The 18,061-nt window shown below is 39.3% G+C and overlaps 1 protein-coding gene and 1 long non-coding RNA gene across 8 annotated transcripts in view; one reads left to right on the top strand and one right to left on the bottom strand.

The window, feature by feature from the left end:
* Nucleotides 1–5,598, top strand: part of LOC106149101 — a 6,198-nt gene extending 600 nt beyond the window's left edge. Inside the window, exon 2 of the long non-coding RNA XR_001235062.1 lies at nucleotides 5,341–5,598. This is a non-coding gene — a long non-coding RNA (uncharacterized LOC106149101). The remainder of the gene's footprint in view (nucleotides 1–5,340) is intronic.
* The window catches only part of Runx2 (runt-related transcription factor 2), a 287,714-nt gene that overhangs the window by 200,828 nt on the left and 68,825 nt on the right, over nucleotides 1–18,061 (bottom strand). The window contains exon 1 of one of the 7 annotated variants that reach the window (XM_005389831.2): nucleotides 1,829–2,271. The exons of the other annotated variants lie outside the window; for them this stretch is intronic. The gene's annotated coding sequence lies outside the window, so the exon portion shown is untranslated. Of the gene's footprint in view, nucleotides 1–1,828; nucleotides 2,272–18,061 lie in introns of those variants that run through there. 7 annotated transcript variants of the gene reach the window in all.

Below are 18,061 nucleotides of genomic sequence, written 5' to 3'. Positions count from 1 at the left end.
GCCGGGCCGCCCCGCTCCGGGACCGTGTCCCCAGCGCGGGACAGGAGCCCTGAGGGGCGGGCGAGGCGGGCCACCGCCGGCTGATCCTCTGTAGGTGGCTTTTGCAGCAGCTACAGGAGAGGAGGAAGGAAAATTCTTGCGCGTCCCTGCTGACTTCTCGGCGCGTCGCCCTCCCCCACCCACCCCACCCCGCGCAGTGGCTCCGGGAGAAAAGAGATTTTGCAGGATTCGGGGCTCTTTGCCTTAGGTGACACCAAAAAATGGGGAGGGAGACCCCGAGGTGTACATGAGGGATGGGGAGGGGACTTGTCAAAATAGTTCTTAGTGACTCATGTGGATGGCTGGACACTTTTTTCTTATGTATTCATTCTTGTCATTCCTAGAGAACAAGGATGAGTTTTTTAAAGAACTGGAAAACTTGTCAGCTTGGTGATTAAAATAAGTTGCGAAGCCCTGGCTGCGGGGGGGGGGGGTAGCAGTTTTCCACGAATCTCAATCTTTTATTAAGTCTAGCCTGCATCTCAAACTAAGTCTAGTGTCTTCACTTTCTGGCCGCTCCCGGGGTGGGGGTAGGATATAAAATTAAATTTAAAAATTCAAATGTTTCAATGGCTATTTATTTAAGTACTTATCTCCCAATGTGGGTTTAAAAAGCGATCTTTGGATCCCCAAAAGGTTTCGGTCGAGAGGATGAAGGAACGCGGGGGGAAAAAAATGGCAGTTTTTTTTTCTTTTTTTTTTTTTAAACCTAAAATGTGGTTTCTGGAGGCTGGGATTTCTAATGATTAGGTTTTTGCGGTTTATATAGACACGACTCTGGCGAAGGCGATCATTACGCTGATGAGAGTCAGCAGCACGTGGGTGTCTCCGACCAGCCCCAGACTCTGAGCCTCCAGAACCCGCGGCCCAGCGGGCGCGCGCAAAGCGGGGACCCCGCTGCATCCGGAGACAGGCATGGGCCATGCGCCCTCGCCGGGTACCGCTAAGGCGCGAGCATCTTATCATCCTTTAAACCTTCCAAAGCCTGACAAAATGCTCGCAGAGAAAGAGTCCTTTGCCGCGAAGTCCCAGTGATTCCTCATAGGCTGGCTGCCACCGCCATGCGTAATTTTTATGAAAGAAATGAAAAATTCGAGTTCCTGCCCCTAGGGCATTTGGGAAGGAAGGTGGCTGGGTCGCCGCTCACTTCTCGTGGTCCTATTAAAAGCTCTTCACTTACCCTTTAAGGGTGGTTTTTATGGCTGGGAGCAGGAGGCTGCCTCCCCCTGAAAAGTGCGCTTGGGTCTGCACGCCTTGGGGCCTGGACGCCCCTGAGAGCGCGGGACCCGGGTACTCCTATAAAAGTGAATGGCCGCGGCTGCTGGACCTCGTGGACCTGGGTCGCGGTAGAGATGCTCTGGGGACCCAGCGGGGGTGGGTTGGGGTCCCTAAGCGTGCTCTCTGGTCTAAGGGGGCGGGGGCTCACTACTCCCTCCTGACTCTGACATTTTCTTCTCCTTTCCTTTCTCCATGCCCAACTCCACGCTCCCCCGTGGGTCTTTCCCTCTCGCAATTTTTCCTGAGTTCCTCCTCTCCGTCAAATCCCTCCAAGCACTGAAGCCGCGCCGCCCCGGGCTCCCCTCCCCCTGCGCCTGCCACCGCCGCTCTTCGAGACCTAGAGAAGCCCCTGGCACCGCCCGCTGCCTGACGCCTTCCCCAACCTGTTCCGCGCAACCAGTGGATGCGAGAATCCACATACGCGAGACCCACAGGGCGCTGCGAGAGGCTGGGCTGTCTGCTGCGCCTGCGACTTTTAATTATCTTTTCGGTCACAGGGGAGAGCTCTAACCTTGAGTACCGCCGCGCTTCCTGCGTGCGCAAGTTCGCCGGCCCCAGACGCCCCAGCCAGGAAGGGGAGCCAGGCTTCCCCCTCAAAAAGCAAAAGAGAGACTGCACCCATGACTCTCCCGCCCTGCATAGCCCGTGTGTGCTCTCACATCTGCACACCGACCTCACAGTTCCGCAACTCAGTTCACGTCCGCCCCCCGCCCTCAGTGGGGCAGTTTCACTAGGGGCGAGTTGTTCCACTGTCTGACAGAGATGTCTGACTTGTTTGTTTAAATGTGTGGGGACGGCAAACAGGGCAGGGGTTAGAGGAAACGTATTATTATTTCTGTGGTCACAGGACGGTAGAGATTCCTTGGTAGGTGCTAGTCTGCCTTCTCTAGGGTTCGACCTCCTCCCAAGAAACTCGTGGAACAGAGAACTCCCGGAAATTTGAAGGCCTTGACAGTCAATATTTCAAAAATGGGCTCCTAGAGGGGCTTTTTTTTAAAAAAAGAAAGAAAGAAAGAAAGAAATCATCTAGGGCTCTTGGAATCTAAGAAATCGTTTTGGGGATCTTTTCTCTCTCCAGCACTGTTTTGTTTTTTCTGTTTCACTAGCACACAGTGAGGTACGCAGGCATCAATGGTTAGGGGTTTTAAGGGCAAGTCCATCAATGGTGAGATTATTTATTTTAATTAATCATATCCGGTAATTCAGCTTTATTGCTTTCCTCGGCATCCTCCCTCCATTAAGCATTTCAGTGGAACTAATATAAGCAGCTCTTGGAGGTTACTAGTCTTGGATGCCTTAAAATATCCTACAGTTATTTATAATGTGGAAATGAAATTTTCCACTGAATACCCTAACAACGTTTTAGGTATCTGGCACAGCGAATTTTCAGTCTCTTTTCAAAAATATCCTCTTGCTGAACATTCACACTTTCAGCTGGGGCCTGGAATTGATGATGTCTTGGCTCTGAGCATTATACTTAAAGACGAAAACCGTTTTACAGGCCTCTCCATCCTTGCCTGGTAACTAACAGCAGGCACATAGGAAAATCATGAAGTTTTACATGTTCGTATTCTGTGCTATAGTGAATTTCACCTCATCCTTGAGTTTAGATTTTCTTCTGTATCAAAATGTCTCGAACAAAATCACCAGCCAGATTCCTTTTCAGAAATACTCATTTGTTCAGTTATACATTACAGCATAAAAAAGAATGGACTTTTTTTCTTGAAAACATGGCCATCCAGGAAGATACAAACATAATTTTCCCCTGCATTGACTTTATTTTTTTTGTTGTTTTTTGTTTGTTTGTTTGTTTGTTTCTGGTACCGGGAATCAAACTCACAACCTCACGCTTGTCCATTGCCTTTAATACTTAATATAACTGTTCAGTATAACACTTGGCAATTCAGACATTCCAGACAAAGAATATGTGATGTAAAGCCATGAAGTTATTTATCCAGTCAGAAAACTGAATTACTAAACTGAAAACAAAGCCAGGCATCTTTCATTCTGGAAATATATATTTCATATATATAACATATATAAATATATAAATATATAAAATATATATATGAAAACCTCTTAAAATAGTTTGCGATAAGCCTGGCAATAAAGTGGGACAACCAATAACAATTATAAACACATTGATGATCCCTAATCTTTGAATATGTCCTGTGGGACAACTTTATACGCAGAATTATCATTGGAAACATTTCCCTAGGACTGTGCTTGAACAAAGGTTAGCCCTTAAAGAAGTCTTCATAAACAGCCCATGGACTAATTTTGACCTAACTCCTATTGTTGTAGCTCACAAGTTAAGAATGATGTTTGCATTTTAAAATGTCTGGGAAAAAAAGTAAAGCACTAATATTTATGACACATGAAATGATACTAACTGCAGATTCCAATATCTACAAATAAAGTTTTATTGGAACACAACAATGCTCATACATGTATGTTGTCTATAGCTGCCTAAAGTAGCAGGATTTTGTAGTCATGATAAAGATGATACGGACCACAAAGCCTGAAATCCTTTCTGTCTGGTTTTATAAAAAAAGTTTGCTAGTCCTTGCCGTTAGTGAAAGGCAACCAAGAATGTAGTGGAATGGGATTGTAGGCAGAGTGGATGTTACAGAGGATGTTTCGATGGAACATGTACCAGGTTGATTCGATCTTCAAAAATAAAAAATGATCACTTATTATTTTCTACATAGAATGTTAGTTAACTGAACAAACTTTTCTCACTTAATGATTTTGGATGTACTAAGAAAGTATGAAAAGAGTGAGTATGTTTTCAGGGGCTTAGTAAGAATTGCTTAACATATCTCTATATGTCAGCATCTTCCATGGTGGGATCATATTAACTCCACGGATAAGAAAAGAATATGAAACTCTCAGGTAGTCTAAACATGGAAAAATAGGTGAGGATTTCGTAGGTGTGTTCCATCTGTTTTATACATGATTGAACAAGAAACCCAAATGAACTTACCAAGAATTGTCTGGTTTATAATATGTTCAGAATTCCTTTATACATTTTTAAGACAGTTAGCTTAATAACTTAAGTGATCCCAAGGCTTGCTGACATATTTTTTCCATTTTAATTTTTTGTATAGTTAAATGCAGTCTGATGTGTTTTAAACTCAATAAATGTTTCCCATTGTCAGTGGACCTATAATAATTTGCATGCCTGTAACAAGAGATGAAATGTTTGTAGTGGAAGACTTAGCATCATAAATCTCTCCTTGTTGTTCTAGTTAACATTCCCATGGGCCATGTCCAGGAACTTATAAGAGAGTACGGTGTTGTCATAAAAACAGTGATACTTGTCATATGATCTTTCAGAACCACATTTATAGAGTGCCCATATACCGACTCAAAGAAGTATGTTTTGTTGCACTGAAGTACCAACCTATTACATGACATCCTAGTTACCTGAAGAGACCAATATAATTTCTAAAAAGAAAGTTTACTTCATTGCCCAGGAGTCAGAGAAATAAAACTAATTTTCCCACATCAGCCCCTTGGTATTTTGGTGTTGGCAGTTAGCCTATGGCACTAGCAAGGATCTTTGAGCAGCAGTAGAATGTTGTGTATAGAATTTACAGAGGTCCATGATGAAACATGTGAGAACACCCTAACATTAAAGGTCTCCTATAGTAATTCAAACATTCTTTACCAATTTGCTCTTATATTTCCTTCAGCACATCAAAGAAAGTGCTAAGCAACTCTAATCCCATTGCCAAAGGTTTCAAAATTTCATTAGCTTTAGACTTTGGGGTGATGACCTCAACCATGTGTCTTGTACCCCTGCCATGACATCAGAGTGGAAGATGTAAATCATAACACTATTGGTCCATCTAACAAAGCTCAAGAATGCTCAGTGTAGGAAATTTGAATTTCAAAGCAGACAGGTAGGAAAAATAGAACAGGAAAATAAGTGAATAGCAAGAGTCCAACTTGGTTCTATTAGTGAATCCTCGGGGATTCCAGTTGTAGGTTACCATTTTGAGTGTTTTGTTCCTCTAGGTTTCATCCTCAGAAACCCAACAAGTTCCACTAGCCCAGCATATCTGCCATCCTGAGAAGTGGAAGTTCTGGATCTCTGCCATGGATGGGAAAAGAGGAGGCGTCTCTCTTTACTGTTCTATGTCATCCCTGAGGAAAATGGATGCCCTTATTTTCTATACTCCTTAGGGCCCTCTTTGCTTATTTTTAGCCAGTTCTTTATTATTCCAACCCTCTGTTACAGTCAATAATTCTATATTAAAACTATTATTTTTCAAATGACTCTGAGATCTCCCTCCTCATCACACTCAAACTGCTAGGTAAGTTTCCATTTTCTGGCCCCTGGGATGTTCTTGTTCACATTGATTTCCATTTGGGATCACTCCATTTGAGACATTAGGAGATGAGCATTTCCCAACAATAACAAATGCTGGCGGGACTGCAGGGAAAAAAGAAGCCTTTGACATTGTTGGTGGGAATGTAACTAGTACAAACAATTTAGAAATCAGAATGGAAAGTCCTCAAAAACTAAAACTAGAGATTCCATTTGACCCACTTATTCTCCTGCTAGGTATCTTTCTGAAAGAGTTAAAGATATTCATATTATGTGATACATGCATACCAATGTGAATAGCAGCACAATTCAAAGTAGCTGCTAAATATTGGAAGCAGCCTATATAGCCACCAACTGATGAATGGATAAAAAAAAAATGTGGTATCTAAACACAGTGGAGTACTACTCGGCCATCAAAGAGGAAAAATTTGAGTCATTTGTAGGAAAATGGATGCACCTTGAAACAATAAGCTTCAGTGAAATAAATCAGACACCAATTTTAAATATTGCATGGTTTCTCTTATATGAGAAACTCAAAATCTAAATAAAGAGCAAATGAAGTAGGTAACAAGAAACAGGAAGCTAGATCTTTTACAAATAGGAAAGGGAACAAGAGATGCAAGAAAGTGGGAGGGATGGAAAAGGAAGGGGACATAAAAAGAATTAAGAGGTGTTATGTACATGTACCAACTCCTCATAATGAATGTACTCATTATGTACTGCAAACAAGTATTAATAAAAATAAAAATTTTAAAATATGAGCGTTTCCAAAGTGGTCTATTAAATGATTTATCACTACCTGATAGATGTAAGTATATACTTAGAAGATATATATCCTGTGTGTGTGTGTGTGTGTGTGTGTGTGTGTGTGTGTGTGTGTGTATGGTAGAAGGGATTAAACCAAAGCCCTTCACACTGAGCTACATCCCCAGCCCTTTTTATTTTTATTTTTATCTTTATTTTTTGAGACAGGAGTGTAAATTGCCCAGACAGGGCTTGTGATCCTCCTGCCTTAGCCTCCCAGAATGCTCGGATTACAGGTGTGCACCGCCACACCCAGCTTAAAAGACATATATCATCAAGAAATGAAAATGTGGACAGAAAATAGAGATATTTTAAAGCAGAAAATAAAGTTGGTCAGTCCTCCTGACATCTTCCATGAAATGTCATAGTCCACACATCAATCAAAATATACATAAAATTACATGCAAAATTTCCAGAGTTGCTCTGTACCTAAACCTGATTAAAAGCTATGGCCAATATAGGAAGATAAAAGTCTTGGAAGACAAGAAGAACAAAATGTTCCCACAAAGGAAAAAAGAAAAGCAGGACTAGATAATTGCTGCCTTATTTTACTTGAAGTGAGAGACTAGGCAATTCCAGGGCTTACGATATAATAAAACTGAAAAGCCAGTGGTTTAAATAAGATAAATAGATTCAGTATTGCCAACTTTCTCCCAGCTCTCAATATGCTATACCCATCTCAAATCTCTAGTAGAATTTAAAATACAGCATTCACAAACATATAGTTATTGCTTCTAAAGAAATTTAAAGGTCTTTGAAGTAACCTTAAAAACTACTAAGTTAAAGCAAAAAAAAATGTGTTGGAACATTAAAGGTGTCAGCTTGTCTAGAGAGAATATAGTAATGTAGTAGAGAAATATAGTTGGGTAGCCTGCTTGTAGCTATTTCACAGAGGGCTTTGGTACCATGATTCCCACCTTTTGTACAATTACAAGAGGAAGAATATGTAGGCAGCTTATTGAAGCCATGCTTCTGGTCCTTCCCTCTCCAGCTCAGCCTATCACTCTTCCTGGTCTGAACAGGAGAGTAGAATGGAAATTTCCCTAAGTATAGTCTACACTCAAATGAGACAGAAGAGCTGTGCAATTGCAGGGCCAGCTCCCCTTTTCATTTAAAACATGGATACTTGGTTTATTGTGGATTTGGGTATTAAATTTGATTTTTTGGAATATTGTATTAAAGCTGACTCAGTAGCTTACCCTTATAATCCCAGCTACCTGGAATGCTGAGGAGGAGATCACAAGTTTGAGGGAAATCAGGGCTATTTAACAAAACCATGGAATCCCGCTCCACTGTTGGTAGGAGTGTAGACTAGTACAACCACTGTGGAAGTCAGTGTGTAGAATCCTCAGAAAACTAGGATTTAGAGGTCTCATTCAACCCAGCTATTCCCCTTCTGGGTATTTTTCCAGAAATGAAAATATGATACCACAGTGACATATGTGAACCCATGTTTATAGCAGCATAATTTGTAATAGCTAAATCTTGGAAACAACCCAAATGCCCATCAACTGAGGAATGAATAAAAAAAGATGTGTTTTTTTCATACAATGGAGTATTACTCAGCTATAAAGAAAGATAAACTCGAGGCTTTTATAGGTAAATAGATGCAACTAGAGACCATACTCATAAATGAAATAAATCAGACCCACATGTGTAAAAATCATATTGTCCCCCTAGTGTAAGAATCTGAAAAAGTAAATAGAATCTGAAAAGTACAATAGATATTGTGAAAGGGAAAGAAACTGCTCAAAAGGAAAGAACTGAGATGAGGGAAAGGAGAAAAAAGAAAGAAGGGAAAAAAGTATATAGATATAAAGATAGCCAAGATAATTGTACTACTAATTTCTGTTGGTTTATTGAAAGGAACAGTTAATGTTTAATTGTTTGATTAATTTTGCATGCCTATATCTGATAATCTGAAAAATCACTTTGAAGATAACAATATGTAAAACAACAACCATTGTTAATTTCCTATCATCGTGTTTTGAAATTCTGTATTTTTATTGTTTTTGTGTTGTTGTCTGTTTTTGTTATTTTGTTTTTGCTTTTCTTTCTTTAAAATAAAAAAAAGAAAAAAATTTTCAAAAAGGGATATGATGTAGCTCAGAGCTCCCCGGATTTGAGTCCTAGAACCGTCAAAAGAACAACAACAAAAAAAATTGTATTAAAAATATCATTTGGAAAACTAGATTTTGGAACTCCTTTAAATTTTGCACCCAGACAATGTCTCATTCATTTCATTCTTGTCCTGGCTCTGTCCTACCTCTCTGTTAGTACCCCACACTGACAGAATGATTTCTGACCTTCCTATTTCATCACTATCTTTTTTATGTATTACTAAATGTAAATATAATTGCATTTTCAAACTTCAGTTCCTAACTGAGGTATTAGTACAGATATAACAGAAGAGTTTGACCTTCACTATATACGAATAATTGTACCCATACACACACACACACACACACACACACACACACACACACACTGTTTACCTCTTTGGCAACAAACATATAGATTGCCTGTGCTTATTTTTAGTTACTTTTTAAAAGGCAGAAAATGTGCCTTCTTTATGGTTTTCATTCACTTTAGAGCTATTTTCAGTTGTATTTAAATATGTTGCAAACACAATCCACTAAGACCCTCTTAGTTTTGATTTCTGTATTTCTTTCCCATTAAATTAATTAGATTCTTCTTCTAATCAATGAAATAAATTCCATTATCAAATCTTTCCAAGAATTTTGAAAAGGCAATATCTGCTGATCTTACTGTAAAAAGTAAACTTTCCCCAAAGTGGAAAAAACAGATGTTAAGAAAAGAAAAAGTTGACTTAGCTAATAGTATTCTTTCCTTTGTCCATACAGTTACTTTTCTGGCAATTCATATCTCTAACCAGAGAGTACTTTTATTTGTTTCCTAACTTTCTATAGTTTTTGATGACCAAGTTAGCTTCTTAATGATGATACACTGGTTCTTTGGCTTTTTGAATTAGAGATTTTTCACCTACCTTAAAGTCAATCTTATTTTACTCTTCAAATGTACAAAAGAGTCTTTGTAAGTTTTAGTTAAGCTTTGTACTCAATGTTAAGCCAGGATCATATCTACATATTTAAGCAATAAATTAAAAATCCTGCTGGCTGATACTATTCTCATTATTTTCCAGTAAGAAATTATACAGTAAATTGAGCTGAAGGGAATGTTCCAGATCTTCATTGATTTATTCAGCTTAAAGTTTTACTGTTCAAAATGTGAGCTGCATCAAGCAATTTCATGAATACATTCTTTTGTTTTTAACTGGCTGCATCGGTGTTTATCTTTGCTGAGTGAAATTGCTATGGATAGTGCCATAACCATGGTATTGCCATAACCATATACATAGATGTTGGTAGAAGTGTTACAATTTATTACACATCACCATTCACAGTTTAATCATGGCTTCTCTTATACCATTGGTACTGATTCATACAGAAATATTCTTTTTCAAAAACATTTGTGATAAAACTTGAAATGTGAAAAATAATAAGAGAATTACTAAAACTATGATACACAGGAAGCATAACCTTTTAGACTCAGCCTTGAAAATTGAAAGCCTTTCAATTTTCAATTTTGTTTTGCTAGCGTTTACAAACTCAACCATAAAAATTCCCTCTAGGCAGAGACCTGGCAAAAACATTCAAGTTCAAAACCAGCCTTTCTATAGAATGTTTCTTATTGTCAGTGTTAAAAACATAAAAACTGGAAGACAAATAGTTGGAAAGTTTCTTTTCACTTGTCCCTGAAAAAAAGAAAGGAGGGCATACATCTAAACAGATTAAAGTCTAAGCAATCCATCAGTCATTTTTATTAGACATGTATGAAAAGAAAAATAAATTAGTTTTCATTCATTCACTTCACCCTTGAAATTGTTCTATTATGTGGAAAATTTATGTGGCCTTGATAATTTTAATATGGGTTGTTCCATTTTCTGAATTTCTCATTTGGGAGAGTTTACTTGTTTTAGACATAAACTTGGTCCTTCCCTTTGACCTTCCTTCCAGGAGCAAAGCAACAAGAGTATGTGTAAACTACAGTTCTTCTCAGCACATCCTGGAAGGATGGAGAGAGCTAAGAAATTGGATGTGCACTGGAAGACCTATTTAACTAATACACTATAAAATATGGTGGAGGGCTCTAGCTACCATGTCCTAGGGTCTCACAGATGTTTTCATTGAGGATTCCACAAACCCCTCGAGGTCAATGTGACCAATAAGCCCAAGCAATGGTTTCAGGCAGAAAGACAAAAGGTAATATTTGTGTTCTGAAGGCATACTACACAGTTCTTACTGTTTCTCTGTCTTGGTTAATACCTCCACTGTACATAGAATTGTGAGTTCTATCATAGTAAGAACTATTTTTGCCTGGTTCACAGATAATCTGGAACCACACCTTGAAGAAGTGCAGAAAACACCATTTCTACTATATTCCATATATATGCACAGTGTGAATAGAGTCCTTTGGAGTTGCTTTACATGGTAGCCAGGGAAGTGGCCATGGCCAGCCTATGACCATGTAGTATTTGATCCATATCTATTATTTCACAATAAATGAATATGCCCCCTTCAGCAGAAACTAGATATCATGATAGACTAATTTTCTCCATTATTTTCCAATTCCAGTCTGTCACCTAATCCTCTTATTGTTATTTCCTGAGGATCATTCCTATCTGTTTTATTCCATCTCTATTGCCACTGCTTTAGGTTCAGGCCTTTACCATCTTGGAGCTCAACAGCAACAAACTCTTTCTTGCGCCATCTCCCTGGCATTATTCATGCCCACCCCAGCCCCAACCCAGCTTTCACATTGCCATTAGAATTATCTTTTCAGAATACAATTTCTATCATGCTGTTCCTTTGTTTAAAACTCATCAGTGGTTCTGTATCATCATCCAAAACAAAACATTTTCATCATCACCTGGTGTTCTCAAGTTCCTATCACAGAGCCAAAACTTCAGAGTTCAAAAGGAGAAATGCAAAGTTGAAGAACAAACATCTTATGAAAAAACTTCACTCTATGCATCTCCTAATATCATTTCCCCCAACACAGTCTTATTTTTCTCTCTCTCTCTTCTTCATCAGTGCTATGAGAATTTGCATTTATCTCCACTATCTTATCCATCACCTACGTTCGCAGTTCCTGAGAATAAAGTTCTCAAGAGACTGACCTTAATTATCATTCATCTTCAGCACTTAGCAGAGTGCCTAACATACAGTGTCAATAAATGTTTGCTAAAATGAGTCACTGAATACATAACATATGAAAATTTCCTTAAACTTGAATTTTGTATCATTTTAAAATAGAAAATTTCACATTCTTAAATTCTTTGGCTTTACAGCAATTTTCAAATATTGATGAGGATGTGGAACAATGAGAATTTACATTTTATTGGGAGTGTGAATTAGAGAAAAGGACCTGGGATCTAGTAAAGTTCACACCATATATGCTTTATGACTCAGCACTTCTGTACTTAAGTATCTACCCTTCTCTGATACACATAGAAAAATGATCAAATTTTGTATGTCATACCATGCTTGGAGACAAGGAAGGGCACCTTCAGCCACCCTACACCCTATTGGTGTTCAAAGGGCCTGGGTATCAATATCTCAACATTTGTTCTACAGTGGTAGTTTCCCAATCAGGTATAATATAGTTTGCTGTATTGTTTTAAAATTATCATTCTGATCTGAGTGTGATGGCCCATACCCATGTTTGTATTCCCAGTATTCTGGGAATACAGTCAGGGTCTTTAGCAAGACCCTGTCTCAAAATTTAAAAAAAAGTAGCTCAGGATGTAGTTCAGTGCAAAGATTCTGAGTTTGATCCCCAGTAAAATACACACACACACACACACACACACACACACACACACACACACTACTCTGAGCTAGCTTCAGCAGTGTACACCTGTAATCCCAGCTACTTAAAAAGCTGAGGCAGGAGAATTACAAGTTTGAAGCCAGGCTGAGACACTTAGTGAGACCATGTCTCAAAATTTTTAAAATGAGCTAAGGGCTGTAGCTCAAAGATAGAGCATCCTGGCTTCACTCCCCAGTACCACTGCCAAGAACACCAATAGCAAAAAAAGCACTCTGTCAAGAAACAAATAAGAAGGGCAAATGAAACTAAACACAAAAGCTAACAGCTTGTGAGAAATGTTAGACATACAGGAAGTAGAGCATATGTAACCTCAGTTGGGGTGGGGTGGGGTGGATGATATATAAGAGAATTGATTCCCAAATCATCACAGTGATATACACTCCTTCCTAAAAGTGATCTGCCTGGATACTTGCTTTTGGTCCCCAATTTCTGCCTTCACATTTCTCTTTTCCTATTTCATAAAAGAAAGGCTACCTCTATTGTTACACATTGCCCCAGTCATAAACATATTTCCAGGCTGCAGCACCACTTCATTCAACTCCCTAAAAGATGTATTTCCCAAAAAAAGGTAGCATTTATGTTTAATAATTACTTATGAAAAAATTTAATGTAGTTATGCCATTTTTATCAATTATTTTCTATGGTAATAATGATAATATAACTCAAACCAGAAGAATTTTAACAGAAACATATGAGGATAGAAAGCATGACAATTAGTAATTTCAATTTATATACCTATTTCTTCCTATAAATACTCAGGCATAGTCAATTGGATACTTAAAGCATAAAAATACATAACATTAAATACTATTTTGTAGCAGAAGCGGGATAAAAAGAAGTAATATAAAATTTCTGACTGATGAAAATGTTGTTCACATATTTTCTCAAAGATGGGATACTAGGGTATTTAGCTCTCGCTAAATACACCTGGAAGAAAGACCCATAGATTTTATGTTTATGCCAAAATCTACAGTATACTGGGAATGGCATTCTTTGCAAGTACGTAAACATGATAACGCATAGTAGATGTTTTCTCAGTGAAGTACAATGCAGAAAACAAAAATATTTCCAAGTATTTTTTTTCAACAGAGGAAATTTAGAAAAGGTATTTACAGGCTATGGGAAAGTGGAGGTGTCAGCAGAGTTTATGAGGCAGCCCAGAGGTAGTGACACCTGGAATTGTTCCCGATCCAGGGCTGCAGAAACAACAGGACTAGGCCACCCACAAGGCAGAAGCATGGCGAGACCACCCTGAGGATCTGGGGACCACAGAGGGAAGAGTCATTTAGTGTAATATGGAGCCACAAAGGCCACACAACCATAGCTGGAAATTCTCCCTGAAACCTGGTGAGAAGTTCTCCAACTCCTCCCTCCTCTTGTCTTCTAGCCCTCAGCTAATGTCTCCATCTCTCCATCTCTTGACACTGTCTTAAAGGCCAAGAACCCAATTTTTAAAAAAACGAGCAAAGGACCCGAATAGACATTTCTCCAAAGAGAAACACAAATGCCCAATAAGCATATGAAAAGATGCTCACCATTGTCAGTCATGAGAGAAATGCAAATCAAAACCACCATTCTCACCAAGATGGCTGTACAGGCAGAGAAGCCCTAACCCAAACATTCAAAACCTGAAAAGCTCCAGAATCTGAAACTTCTTAAGTGCTAACCTGACACAAGTGGAAAATTCCACACCTGACCTCATGTGAAAGGTTATAGTCAAAATATAGGTACACTAAAAATATTAAAATGAATTTCAGGCTATGTGTATGAGGTGTATATGAATGAATGAATGAATAGAAAATACATATTTCACCACAACTATTTCAAGGCTCTTTACAAACATTTTGTACTCCTTTCTTGCAATGTTAGTTTCAAAAGACCTTCTCTGGGGGCTGGGGATTTAGCTCAGCGGCACAGCACCTGCCTGGCAAGTGCAAGGTTGTGAGTTTGATTCCTGGTACCAGAAGAAAAAACAAAACAAAACAAAACAAAGCAAAACAAAAAACAGGACAAAAAACCTGCTCTGGAAAATATCTTGATATTGACTGATATTTCATAATACAACTTTTTATATGTATGATTTTCACAACTCCAAGCTTCATATAAAGCAATTTGCAAAATTTGCCAGTTGCTAAGGAAATAATTTTTTCATATTCCCATTTATATTAGTTTCATCTAAGGAAGCAGACACTTTAAAACAGGGTGAGAAAAGCTGGGTGTGGTGGCACATGCCTGTAATCCCAGGACTCGGGCGGCTGAAGCAGGAGGATTGTTGCGAGTTCGAGACCAACCTGGGCTACAAAGTGAGCTCAAGGCCAGCCTGAACTGCATAACGAAACTCTGTCTCAAAAAGACAAAAAAATAAAATAAAATAAAACAGAATGAGAGATATTATTTTCAGAAAATAAAGTAGTCGAAACACTTCAAGAGGTGAAGAAAATTTTGGAGAGGCAGAGGAATAATATCCACAGTGAAAGACTATTATGTGCTCTAAAACATAATTAACCAACACTCCTCTGGTGCTCTCTAATTTATTTCTTATAGTATAACAGGATGTTGAATGGGATACATCTTTTGTCTTCCTCTTTTTTCTTTTGTCGGGGGAAAGTTGGGCTACTGAGGATGGAGCCCAGAGGTGCTCTTCCACTGAACTATATCCCCAACCATCTGTATATTTTGTTTGAAACAAGGTATTGCTAAGTTGTCCAGGATGCCCTCAAACTTGAGACACTCTTGCCTCAGCCTCCTGAGTAGCTGGGAACATAGGCGTGTGCCACTGTGCCCAGCTTAAATGGGACATTTCTTGACATACCCGCCCCCATAGGTAACTGTTAGAACCTAAGGCACTGGGACCAAAAGCTGAAGACAAAGAGGTTGGATGCCCTGTGATCATAGTGTAGATTGATGAGGATAGATGAGCGTTTTTTGTTCCAAGTGGGCATCACAGGAAGCAGAGCCAGAATCATCTGAAGGGGCTGTGGCACGGAGGGCGAGGAACACCTCAGGCCAGACTGAGCTCCCATGTTAGAAACCGTGTGGCATTCCAGGGCCTGGTGCTCATTAACCAGAGAGGCAGGGACCCTGCCAGTCAGTCCGCAGTCCAGTCGCATAAACAGGTTCTGCCCTCTTTTCATTATCCAATTATTTAATTACTGGTTATAGTTCTAAAAGCCTGCATTATCCCATTTTATTCTCACAGCAATGCTGTGAGGTGGGCATGGTTTAAAAATCATACTTCTTTTCACATTAGGAAACTTGGAAATGGACTCAGAGAAGCTATACAGCTAATTTAAAGTCACAGAGTTAGCAAGAGTCAGAACTTCAATCAGCTTCTTTAGGCCTCATATCCTCAACTTATTCCCCTGTGCAACATAGCATCATCTCTGTTTCCCTTATACCTACGCACAAGGCATTGTTAGGAGCACTAAAGATAGTGTAGATGTCTATAAGATGATTCTTGATCTTAAGAAAGTCTGGTTTTAGAAGCAATGTCAAGCAAAAAGATGTGGCAGTGAACAAAAAAGAGTGGCTATACACCTGCTATCACAACACTCTGAAAAATGAGGCAAGAGAATTGTTAAGTTCAAGCCCAGCCTAGTCAGCTAAGCAATTTAGTGAGACCCTGCCTCAAATGAAAATAAGAAAAAAAAGGCCTGGGGACATAAGTCAGTACAAAGGCCCTAGGTACAATCTTAAGTACCAAAAAAAAAGTATGGTTAACAGGAGATAACACAACAAAGAAAGCTTAACTGCTTTCCATTAAAAATAAACAGAAATGTTGGCAGGATTTCCCTGCCTTACTATGAAAAGTTTTAAACAATCCACAAAGTTGAAAGATTTTGTGTAACACATAGCCATATCTTCATCACCTAGATTCTACATTACCGTTTTACTACACCTACTTTGCCACAATCTGTCTCCCCATCCCTCTTCTCAATCCAGCAATTCATCTTTCTAAATAAAATGAACTTCAATTTAAACTGCCAACATTAAGTACAGCTGAAGAGATTTTAAAAATGGATTAGATTCAACTTGAAAATGTTTGTGCTGCTGTACTGTAATTCTCCTTAGTTTCTCCTTACATTCAGAAAAGCTTGCCACACACAGTCTTTATGAAACTGGTATTTTAAATAACACAAATGAAAGGAAGTGGATGGGTCCCAAATGTAAACAGATACAGAGATTGAAATAGAAGCATATGCCATTATCCCTCCATACCTGTGGGGGATTTGTTTCAGGACCCCTTGTGGGGATCAACATTTGTAGATGTAAATTATCCTTATAAAATGGCCTAGTACTTGCATGCAACTTACACACATGCTCCCATACTCTTTAAATCATCTCTAGATTACTGAAGTATTGAATATAACATAGATTCTAATGGGATGGTTGTTATTGTGTACTGTTTAGGAAATAATGACCAAAAAATACTTCCAATTCACAGATAGGGAGTGCCAGATATATGCCACACTGGGCTCGGTCCTAATTTATTGGACTCAGGAAGTCATAACTAGAGATGACCGTAAGACTACACTCATAGTAATCTGAAAGAGTCTTAGAGAGGGCAGCAGATTTTGCACAAGCAAGAATAGAGATTTGAAACCTTTTATCTACATCTTTTAAAGGACAGGCAAATTCCAGTTGACAAATGTATTACTACCTGTAATGCTTGATATATTGTGTCAACTTGAGAAGTTTAGAATTTAACTCAGCAGGGTGCCAGGGCCTTTACTTGTAAACATCCTCATCCTGTGCAAGAGGAGGGCATGGAGATTGTGTGAGTGCTATACCACCCTGGGGCAGGTAGCCTGCTTATAATACAAGGGAGGAAAAGAGGCTTGTTTCCCCCCTTTTGCTCTTGTTGCTTTTGCTGTCTTCTGCTGCCTAGAAATGTTATCCCTGTGCCATGCCACCCTGCCTTGGAGCCAGCTGATTATGGACTGAAACTTTCATAGACTGTGAGCTAAATAAACCTTTTCTTCTTTAATTTTGAGTGTCGGGTATTTTGTCTCATCAAGACAGAAAGCAAACCAAGACAGAATTTGGTACCAGAGAAGTGGGGTCATTGCTGTAACTATACCTGACCATGTGGTTCCAGAGCCTTTGGGAATGGCTTGTGGGGAGAGTTTGGGAAGTTTGGAGATGTCGCCTGAAAAAGTAGAGCTGGAACACCTTAGGCTGTTCTGTATGGGAGATTCTGGTCAGAGCTCAGAAGACCAGAAGGCTGATAGAAATCCTGCTGGTAAACACCAGGCTTGGGAGGTTTCTGTGTGGAAGAAGAACTGCACTGGGTGCTGGACTCCAGATGATGTATGCTATGGCTTGGCAAAAAGCCTGTCTGCATTTTGTTCGTGTCCAGAGACTTTACCTGAGACTGAGATTAAGGGTGGTAGACTAATTAATCTGGCAGAAGAAATTTCAAAGCAATCAAATGTTGAGGCAGTGGCATGGATATTGTTGAAGGCTTTTAGCCACAGTTCTGTTGAGAATCAAGAGCAAAGAGCTGAGCACGATGATTTAAAATGTTGTGAGTTTGGCCAGAAGGGAAGCTCCAAGCTGAGGAGGTCTTGGTTGCTGCGAAGGACCATGAAAATAGAAAAGATGGCCTGAGGGTATCACAGGAGGCAGTAAGTCTCTACCCTTTGCAGCCTCATAACTGCAAAAGTGAGAGACTGCTTTGAGGAGAAAGCC

The sequence above is a fragment of the Chinchilla lanigera genome, unplaced genomic scaffold (assembly GCF_000276665.1).
Source record: "Chinchilla lanigera isolate Chin_1 unplaced genomic scaffold, ChiLan1.0 scaffold00036, whole genome shotgun sequence".
Lineage (NCBI taxonomy): Eukaryota > Metazoa > Chordata > Mammalia > Rodentia > Chinchillidae > Chinchilla > Chinchilla lanigera.
Note: the sequence above shows the minus strand (reverse complement) of the source record. Positions and strands in the feature narration are given on the sequence as shown.